Here is an 11,267-nt window from a genome sequence, read left to right as displayed (position 1 = left end):
CCAGACCTTATTCCTTGTGACTTGTGCTGGTGCTTAGGGTGTCTTGTTGGCTACTGTGACTTACAACCACTATGTAACCATTTGCAACCTTCTTCAATATCTGCTTCTCATGAGTCTGAAGGGCTGTATTTTGTTGATTGGAACTTGACTGTGTGGGCTAAAGGATTCTGTGAAACACACAGAAACACACTGACCCTCAGTGCGGACTCAACAAGATCATCCACTTTCTCTGTGACGTACTTTTGCTCCTGAAGCTTTCCTGCTCTGACATCTCTCTCAGTGAGTCTGTGCTCCATGTGGCCAGTGCCACCACTGGCCTGAGCCCCTGCCTATTCATTGCAGCGTCCTACTGCTTATCATCTCTGCCCTCCCTAGGATTCCCTCTGCTCAGGGCAGGAACCAGATCTTCACTATCTGTGCATCCTACCTCCCTGTGGTCTTTTATGGAATAGCCAACTTTAACTATGATAGACCCAATGTAGGCTATATGCTGGACATCCTCATCTCTGTGCTCTTCTCTGTTGTGATCCCCATGATTAACCCTGTCACCTATAGCCTGAGAAGCAAAGAAATCAGGGTGCCCTGAGGAAGTGGATGGAGAAGGTGGATTCTCTAGTTGTATCAGTGAATAGAACAGTATTTTTCATTCTGGAAAATCTTTTATTTTCTCTTTTTTACAGTTTTTCACATTTATTTGTATGATAATTCTTTATTAAAATATCATCTTAAATAATTCTTTTTAAACAATTTTAAAATTGTGTGTATTTAAGGCATACAACATGTTGATTTGATAGATATACATAGTGAAGTGGTTACTGTTGTTGTTGTTGTTTAGTCACTGAGTTGATCTCTTTTGCAACCCCATGAACTGTAACATGCCAGGCTCCCCTGTCCATAAAATTTCCCAGGCAAGAATACTGAAATGAGTTGCCATTTCCTTCTCCAGGGTATCTTCCCACCCCAGGGATCAAACTTGTGTTCTTTACCACTGAGCCTCCAGGGAGGCCCAAAGTGATTACTACAACTAACATACCATCTCCTCAAAAATGGAACACTGTTGTTGGGAATATAAATTGGTGCAGCCACTATGGAAATATTATAGAAGTTCCTCAAAAAACTTAAATAGAGTTGCCAAACGATCCAGCCATCCCACTCCTGGGTATATATCTGGGTAAAACTATAATTTAAAAAGATACATGCACCAGACTTCCCTGGTGGTCCAGTGGCTAAGACTCCATGCTCCCAATGCAGGGGGCCTGGATTTGATCCCTGGTCAGGGAACTAGATCCCACATGCCACAACTAAGAGGTGGCATGCTGCAGCTAAGACCCAGCACAGCCAAATAAATAAATAAGAAAAAAAAAAAGAAACATGAGCCCCTCTGTTCATAGCAGCACAATTCACAACAACAAAGATATGAAAACAATCTAAATGTTCATCAACAGATGAATGCATAAAAATGTGGTAATATATACAATGGAATACTACTCAGTCATAAAAAAAGAATGAAATAGTGCCGTTTGCAACAACATGGATGAATCTAGAGATTATTATACTAAGTGAACTAAGTCAGAAAGAGAAAGATAAATACCATGTGATATCACATGTGAAATCTTAAAAAAAAAAAGACACAAATGAACTTATCTATGAAACAAACAGACTCGCAGACATAGAGAACTGACGTGTAGTTGCCAAGGCAGAGAGAAGGTGGAAAAGGGGTGGATTGGGAGTTTGGGATTAGTAGATGCAAACTAACAATGTAGGATGGATATACAACAAGGTCTTACTGTAGAGCACAGGGAAATATATTCAATATCCTGTGATTAACCATAATGGACAAGAATATGAAAAAGAATGTACATGTATAAATAACTGAACCACTTTGCTGTACAGCAGAAATTAATATAATCAACTATGAAGGAAATGGCAACCCACTCCAGTGTTCTTGCCTGGAGAGTCCCAGGGACAGGGGAGCCTGGTGGGCTGCCATCTATGGGGTCACACAGAGTCGGACACAACTGAAGCGACTTAGCAGCAGCAGCATACTTCAGTAAAACAAATCAACAAACATATCATCTCCTCATATAGTTACCATTTCTTTTGCAATAAGAGCCCCTGAAATCGAAATCTACTATCTTAGCATATTTTCAGTGTTCAATACATTATTATTAAGTATAATCATAATGAAACACATTAGATCTCTAAACTCACTCATCCAAACTACACAACTATGACTTTGCACTCTTTGACCAATATCTCCCCATTTTCCCTACCACACTTCACCCCAGCTTCTGGTAACCATCATTTTACTCTCCACAAGTTCAACTTTTTTAGATTCTACATGTAAGTGAGATAATGCCAGCATTTGCCTTTCTGCGACTGGGTTATTTAGCATAATGTCCTCTTGGTTCATCTGTAGTGTCAAAATAACACAATTTTCGTCTTTGCTTTTTAAGGCTGATTATATCCATTGCATAGGAACCTGGAATGTTAGGTCCATAAATTGGAAGTGTTCAACTAGGAGATAGCAAGAGTGAGCATCGACATTTTAGGAATCGGTGAACTAAAATGGATGGGAACAGATGAATTTAATTCAGATAACCATTATATTTACTACTGTGGGCAAGAATCCCTAAAAGAAATGGAATAGCCCTCATAGTCAACAAAAGAGACTGAAATGCAGTACTTGGGTACAATCTCAAAAACGAGGGCAAGTGGGGGCTACTCTTTGTTGCAGTGAGCAGGCTTCTCATATGCAGTGGCTTCTTTTGTTGTGGACTGAGGGCTCTACATGCGTAGCCTCTAGTAGTTGTGGTGCTGAGACTAATGGGCTCTAGAGCACAGTCTCAGTAATTGTGACACACAGCCTCAATAGCTGGGCACGTGGGTTCCTCCCGGAGCAGATAGCAAACTCATGTCCCCCAAACCAGCAGGCAGACTCTCAACCACTAGACCACCAGGGAAGCCCTCTTTGCCTATTTCTTAATTAGGTTTTTTTCTCACTACCAAGTTGTATGAGTTCCTTATATATTTTGGATAAGAGCTTCCTAGTCATAAGTATGATTTGAAAATACTTTCTCTTATCCTGTAAATTTCTCTCTTCTGTTAGTTTTCTTTGTTGTGCAGAAGTGTACTTAGCTTAATGCAATTCCATTTGTCTATTTTATTTTTGTTGCTTCTGCTTTTGGGGTCATATCTGAAAATCATTGCCCAGACCAGTGTCAAAAACTTTTGCCCAGTTTTCTTCTTATAGTTTTACAGTTTCAAGTTTGACATTTAAGCTTTTAATCCTTTTTAGTTGATTTTTACACATGGAGTGAGGTTAAGCGTCCAATTTCCTTGTTCTGCATGTTGATAATTAGTTTTCCTAATACCGTTTATGATCCAGCGGATGTAAATCACTGCAGATGGTGATTGCAGCCATGAAATTAAAAGATGCTTACTCCTTGGAAGGAAAGTTATGACTAACCTAGATAGCATATTAAAAAGCAGGCATTACTTTGCCAACCAAGGTCCATCTAGTCAAGGCTATGGTTTTTCCCGTGGTCAGGTATGGATGTGAGAGTTGGACTGCGAAGAAAGCTGATCGTCAAAGAATTGATGCTTTTGAACTGTGGTGCTGGAGAAGACTCCTGAGAGTCCCTTGGACTGCAAGGAGATCCAACCAGTCCATTCTAGAGGAGATCAATCCTGGGTGTTCATTGGAAGGACTGATGCTAAAGCTGAAACTCCAATACTTTGGCCACCTCATGCGACGAGCTGACTCACTGGAAGAGTCTGATGCTGGGAGGGATTGGGGGTGGGAGGAGACGGGGACGACAGAGAATGAGATGGCTGGATGGCATCACCGACTCGATGGACATGAGTTTGAGTGAACTCCGGGAGTTGGTAATGGATAGGGAGGCCTGGCGTGCTGTGATTCATGGGGTCACAAAGAGTCAGACACGACTGAGCAACTGAACTGAACTTAACTGAATACCGTTTATGGAAGATACTGTTCTTCTCTGTCTTTATGTTTCGGTACCTTTCTCAAAGATCAGTTCAGTTCAGTTCAGTTGCTCAGTCGTGTCTGACTCCTTGCGACCCCATGAACTGTGCACACCAGGCCTCCCTGTCCATCACCAACTGCTGGAGTCTACCCAAACCCATGTCCATTGAGTCAGTGATGCCATCCAACCATCTCATCCTCTGTCATCCCCTTCTCCTCCTGCCCTCAATTTTTCCCAGCATCAGGGTCTTTTCAAATGAGTCAGCTCTTTGCATCAGGTGGCCAGAGTACTGGAGTTTCAGCTTCAACATCAGTCCTTCCAATGAATACCCAGGACTGATCTCCTTTAGGATGGACTGGTTGGATCTCCTTGCAGTCCATGGGACTCTCAAGAATCTTCTCCAACACTACAGTTCAAAAGCATCAATTCTTTGGTGCTCAGATTTCTTTGTAGTCCAACTCTCACATCCATACACGACTACTGGAAAAACCATAGCCTTGACTGCACGAACCTTTGTTGGCAAAGTATGTCTCTCCTTTTTTAATATGCTGTCTAAGTTGTTCCTAACTTTCCTTCCAGGGAGTCAGCGTCTTTCAATTTCATGGCTGCAATCACCATCTGCAGTGATTTTAAAGCACCCCAAAAATAAAGTCAGCCACTGTTTCCACTGTTTCCCCATCTATTTGCCATGAAGTGGTGGGACCGGATGCCATGATCTTCGTTTTCTGAATGTTGAGCTTTAAGCCAACTTTTTCACTCTCCTCTTTCACTTTCATCAAGAGACTCTTTAGTTCTTCATTTTCTGCCATAAGGGTGGTGTCATCTGCATATCTGAGGTTATTGATATTTCTCCCAGCAATCTTGATTCCAGCTTGTGCTTCTTCCAGCCCAGCGTTCCTCATGATGTACTCTGCATAGAAGTTAAATAAGCAGGGTGACAATATACAGCCTTGACATACTCCTTTTCCTATTTGGAACCAGTCTGTTGTTCTGTGTCCAGTTCTAACTGTTGCTTCCTGACCTGCATATAGGTTTCTCAAGAGGCAGGTCAGGTGGTCTGGTATTCCTATCTCCTTCAGAATTTTCCACAGTTTATTGTGATCCACACAGTCAAAAGCTTTGGCATAGTCAATGAAGCAGAAATAGATGTTTTTCTGGAACTCTCTAGCTTTCTCCATGATCCAGCGGATGTTGGCAATTTGATCTCTGGTTCCTCTGCCTTTTCTAAAATCAGCTTGAACATCTGGAAGTTCATCTCAAAGATCAAGTGACCATAAACACATGGATTTATTTATGGACTTTTTATTCTATTCCACTGGTCTATATGTTTTGTTTTATTTATGATCATGCTATTTTGGTTACTACAATTTGTAGCCTATTTTGAGATCAGGTAATGTGATGCCTTTTCATACTGTTCATGGGGTTCATGAAGCTAACGCAAAGCAGAAACGGAAAGCTATGCCTATCTGAATGCAGAGTTCCAAAGAATAGCAAGGAGAGATAAGAAAGAATTCCTAAGCAATTAATGCAAAGAAATAGAGGAAAATAATAGAATAGGAAAGACTAGAAATCTCTTCAAGAAAATTAGAGATACCAAGGGAACATTTCATGCAAAGATGGGCACAATAAAGGACAGAAACAGTATGGACTAACAGAAGCAGAAGAGATTAAGAAGAGGTGGCAAGAATACATGGAAGAACTATACAAAAAAGATCTTCATGACCCAGATAACCACGATAGTGTGATCTCTCACTTAGAGCCAGACATCCTAGAGCCTGAAGTCAAGTGGGCCTTAAGAAGAATCACTACAAACCTAGTGGAGGTGATAGAATTCCAGTTGAGCATTTTAAGTCCTAAAAGATGATGCTGTGAAAGTGCTGCACTCAATATGCCAGCAAATTTGGAAAACTCAGCAGTGGCCACAGGACTGGAAAAGGTCAGTTTTCATTCCAATCCCAAAAAAAGGCAATGCCAACGAATGTTCAAACTACTGCACAATTGCACTCATCTCACATGCTAAAAAAGTAATGCTCAAAATTCTCCAAGCCAGGATTCAACAGTATGTGAACCATGAACTTCCAGATGTTCAAGCTGGATTTAGAAAAGGCAGAGGAACCAGATATCAAATTTCCAACATCTGTTGGATCACAGAAAAAGCAGGAGAGTTCCAGAAAAACATCTACATCTGCTTTATTGACTATGCCAAAGCCTTTGACTGTGGGGATCACGACAAACTGGAAAATTCTTAAAGAGATGGGACTACCGCACTACCTTACCTGCCTCCTGAGAAATCTGACTGCAGATCAAGAAGCAACAATTAGAACCAGACATGGACCAATGGACTGGTTCCAAATTGGGGAAGAGTATGCCAAGGCTGTATATTGTCACCCTGCTTATTTAACTTATATGCAGAGTACATCATGTGAAATGCGGGGCTGAATGAAGCATAGGTTGGAATCAAGATTGCTGGGAAAAATATCAATAACCTCAGGTATGCAAATAACACCACCCTTATGGCAGAAAGCAAAGAAAAACTGAAGAGCCTCTTAATGAAAGTGAAAGAGGAGAGTGAAAAAGCTGGCTTAAAACTCAACATTCAAAAAAGTAAGAGCATGGCATCCAGTCTCATCACTTAATTGCAAATAGATGGGGAAACAATGGAAATAGTGACAGACTTTATTTTCTTGGGCTCCAAAATCACTGCAGATGGTGACTGCAGCCATGAAATTAAAAGACGCATGCTCCTTGGAAGAAAAGCTAGGACAAACTTAGACAGCATGTTAAAAAGCAGAGACATCACTTTACCAACAAAGATGAATCTAGTCAAAGCTATGGTTTTTCCAGTAGTCGTATGGATGTGAGAGTCGGACCATGAAGAAGGCCTAGCACTGAAGAATTTATGCTTTTGAATTGTGGTGTTGGAGAAGACTCTTGAGAGTCCCATGGACTGCAAGGAGATCCAACCAGTCAATCATAAAGGAAATCAGTCCTGAATATTCATTGGAAGGACTGATGCTGAAGCTTCAATACTTCAGCCATCTGATGCAAAGACCTGACTCACTGGAAAAGACCCTGATGCTGGAAAAGACTGAAGGCAAAAGGAGAAGGGGACGACAGAGGATGAGATGGTTGGATGGCATCACTGACTCAATGGATGTGAGTTTGAGCAGGCTCTGGGAGCTGGTGGTGGACAGGGAAGCCTGACATGCTGCAGTCCATGGGTTGGCAGAGAGTCGGACACAACTGAGTGACTGAATGAACTGAACTGAATGTGATGCCTTCAGCTTCTTCTTTTTGCTCAGGATTGCTTTGGCTGTTTGGTGCCTTTGGTGGTTTCATATAAATTTTATAATTATTTGTTCTGTTTCCGTGAAAAATGCTAGTAGTATTTTGGTAGTGATTGTAATTAATCTGTAGATAACTTTGCATAATATGGATATTTTAGCAATATTAGTTTTTCTAATCCATAAACATATTTCCATTCATTTGTGCCTTCAATTTTTTCATTAATGTTTCATAGTTTTAATGTACTGATCTTTCACCTCTTCCAGTAAAATTTATCCTAGGTATGTTTGATGCTATGGTAAATAGAATTGTTTCTTAAAGTCTTTTTCATTTTATTTGTTATTAGTATATAGATATGAAACTAACTTTTATAGGCTGATTCTATACACTGAATCTTTATTAAATTGTTTATTATTTGTTTTTTGGTGAAGTCTTTAGCATTTTATATGTATAGTATTATGTAATCTGCAAACAGTGACAATTTTACTCCCTCCTTTCCAATTTGGATGTCTTTTCTTTTTCTTGCCTAACTGATCTGATTATGTCTTCTAGTATTATAGTGAATAGAACTGATAAGAGTTGGCATCCTTGTCTTGTTACTGATCTTAAGAAGAAAAGCTTTCAGCTTTTCACTGTTGAATATGTTTGCTGTGGGCTTATCAATATAACTTTTATTATGTTGTGGTACATTCCTTCCATATCTAATTTGTTAAGACTTTTTATCACAAAAGTGTGCTGAATTTTGTCAAATGCTTTTCCTACATTCATTGAGATGATCATATAATTTTTGTTCTTCATTCTATAATGTGGTATATCACATTTAATGATTTGCATATATTAAACCATCACTGCATCCAAGAATGAATCCAACCTGCTCATGGGGTATGATCCTTTCCACTGTGCTATTAAATTTGGCTTGCTAGTAGTTTTTTGAGGGATTTTGTGTCTATGGATATTGACCTGTAATGTTCTTGTAATATCTTTGTCTAGCTCTGGTATCAGGGTAATGTTTGCCCTGTAAAAATGAGTTTGGAAGTGCTCCCTCCTCTTCAATTTTCTGGAAGAATTGAGAATTGGTACTGATTCTTCCTTAATCTAAGAAGATCTTTTTAACTTTAGAGACTTAACTCTTCACTCTAATGTTTATATTCTAATTTTGATGAGGTAAAATACTGCAAGATTTTTAAACATATAGCTTTCTCCCCTCTGTGCCCTACAGAACTGTTTGATGACTCTGCATTTTTCTCCTTGGAAGTCACATCAACAGTGTCATCACCAGGTCATGGCAATGGCAGAACTAGAAACCAGGGGACATGAAGACATAAGGATGCTGGTGAGAAAGAAGGGAAGCACCGTGTCTAAGTGAGCAGACTAACTAGGATGATTTCATGCCAAGAGAGCAGATACATGGTTAGTACTATAGTTCCAAATACATGTTCAATTGAGCATGCAACATGAAGAATCCAGTTCTAAGATCCAAGGCCATGGCTACCAGAACAAGTGGACAAAATTCCCTTGTGCTTTGTAGAATCCCAACCTGAATAAGCATACATCCATACATCTCTTTTGTTTTCCCAATGGAAAGGGGGAGAAGGCAGTCTTTCAGGCTTTAACCACTCACATCCTAACAAAAAAATCTGTCACTAAAATTCACCCACAAATGTCCCAAAAGAGATAAGAAGCTAGTCTCGTTGCATGCTGGGAAAAGATGATTGATATGACTTTAATGAATACACAAGAGAATTAATTGCTCTTCATTCTATGGTTTCTACTCAGGCTTTTGCCTTGCGTCTGTATTCTGAGGAGTTCCAGAACAGCTGCTTAGAGAAAGATTACATGGTACTCCCAAAAGGTCTACAGGTGCTTATAAATGTCCATGCTAGAAAAATGAGTTCCTAGAGAGACCATAGAAGGATTTTCAACTCTTGCAGTAGACAGTGAACATGTTCAACGTAGCTCCTAGAATGGAAGGCCTTCTCATGATGCATGGCAGTCAACAGCCTGTTTTACAGACAGTGTCTCTCCAGCCCAGGAACTAGAAAAAGAGCAGCAAGCCCTTTCTAAAACTTTTGGCAAGAGTCAGTGGTAAGTTGTTCATTTACCATCACAATTGAGAAAAATGCTGCCAAATGTCAGGATATATATTCTTCTTAAAAGCATATTATAAAATATTAAACATATATTTTCAATACCAGTTTCATGACATCTGCATAATGACATAAATTTAGTATTATTTTTGTGTGTCTATGTCTATAATGGTAATAATAAAACCAGAGTTGAAATGACTGTAGTGGTCATTTATTTGAAAGCCTGAGGGGTTCTTGAATTCCTTAAGTAAGATAATATGAAGGAGAAATTTTTTCATGGTAAATAATATATAATGTGTAGTATTACTCCTATTCTAATTTTGAGAAGATAGAAATAAGTTTCAGGGAGAAAGCATATCTCCTAGGCTATACCATAGTATGACATTAAGGGCGCAGAAAATATTTGTTTAAATAAAATGTAATTAAATTTGCATAAAACATATTTGGAACTCCTTTTGTTCACTACCTTGGGGGTTTTCATCTTTACATTGCAGCACACTGATATTTGGGAGATGTGTTGCAAGCAACATATCTTTATTAACTATAAGAAAGTCTTGTACTTTGTGAATCATTTGCTTCTCCTATAGTCCCTTTCTTTTTAGAAATCTCATATATTCAGGGTGATTCCTATATAATTTCATTCTCAATCATTTGCCATTGAGATGACTTATAGGTTGGGAAAGAATGAAGCAGAGTTGCTGATCTCTGGTTGGGAACTGAGCCATTGGTCTCCACTGGAACCACTGCTCTTATGGGAAAGGAGAACACTAAGACCACCACAGTCCACGAGGCCATGGCACCACATTTATGTCACCAAATAATGTTAGTTTTCTCAGGTCAGAAAGCTGTTTGCACCAGAACCACTAGGACAGACATGTCCTCCTGATTCAACTGAGATATTCCATCACAACCTCTTCCTTCTCTCTGGGCCTGACTGTAGTGCAGGATTTTGTGTTTTTCTTTTTCCACTTACTTCAACCTAAGTTGTTTGTGAGTGATCTTTGTGCCCCAAGCTTGGTTCCCCTGATCAGCTTCAGTAGGCAGAGGGATCAGATGCCACTGGGAGAATTAAGCCTGGGTCAGTGACCTGAGGCTCCCTCTCTTGGAGAGGTCATCAGTGGAGGCCAGCCCTTCTCCATCTGACAATCACGAATTCATTAGAAGGAACTCAGGTTTTTAACAATGGCTCTGTGCTATCCATGGGATAGGCTGGTGGACAGGTACAATTTCCTGTTAAATTTCTATAGAGCCACACTCTTCTCAAACCTAAGACTAAAGGCACTGGTTAGGAAATGACCATCTAGATCACTTTTGAGGCAGAGATATATGTTGAGAAATCCTTGCCAGATAAACACCTCCTATTCTCATGCTGGGGCTGTTCAGGGATAGGGATAATGGTAGAAAAGTAAAAAAGCCAGCCACTCAACTCTTTCTGTAAGGGTAAATCCAAGAAATTGGTTTGGCCATGTCATCAGCAACTTTTTTGTTTTTGTTGGGGTTATTATCTGTGTGCTGAATTGTCAGGAAATTTAAAAGATGTGGATATTTTTCCTATTTGGCTTTCTTTTTTTTTTTCTTTCCATAGAATGTTCTAGGAGTACAATGAACTTTTGATTATGGCTTTCACAGTCAGATGGATTGGATTAAATTCCAAACTATGATAATAGTAGCTGCGTAACCTTAAGCATCGGTTTCCTCCTTTATAAATCCTAATAAAATAAATAAGCTTGTTGTGATAAATACATGAGATTATGTATACTAAGCATCCTACCCAGTACCTGGTACATCATAAGTACACCATAAACAGTAGCTAGGCTGTTGTTATTGACAATTATAAGACTTTGGATAAAACTATGCAAGGGTGAAAAGGAAGTTGGGCTTCTTTTATATGGTCAATCATATATGC

Source organism: Moschus berezovskii, chromosome 4 (assembly GCF_049115385.1).
Source record: "Moschus berezovskii isolate FMDL1 chromosome 4, NW_MosBer_1.0, whole genome shotgun sequence".
NCBI lineage: Eukaryota > Metazoa > Chordata > Mammalia > Artiodactyla > Moschidae > Moschus > Moschus berezovskii.
The sequence above is the reverse complement of the archived record's forward strand: the minus strand, read 5'-3'. Positions refer to the sequence as shown.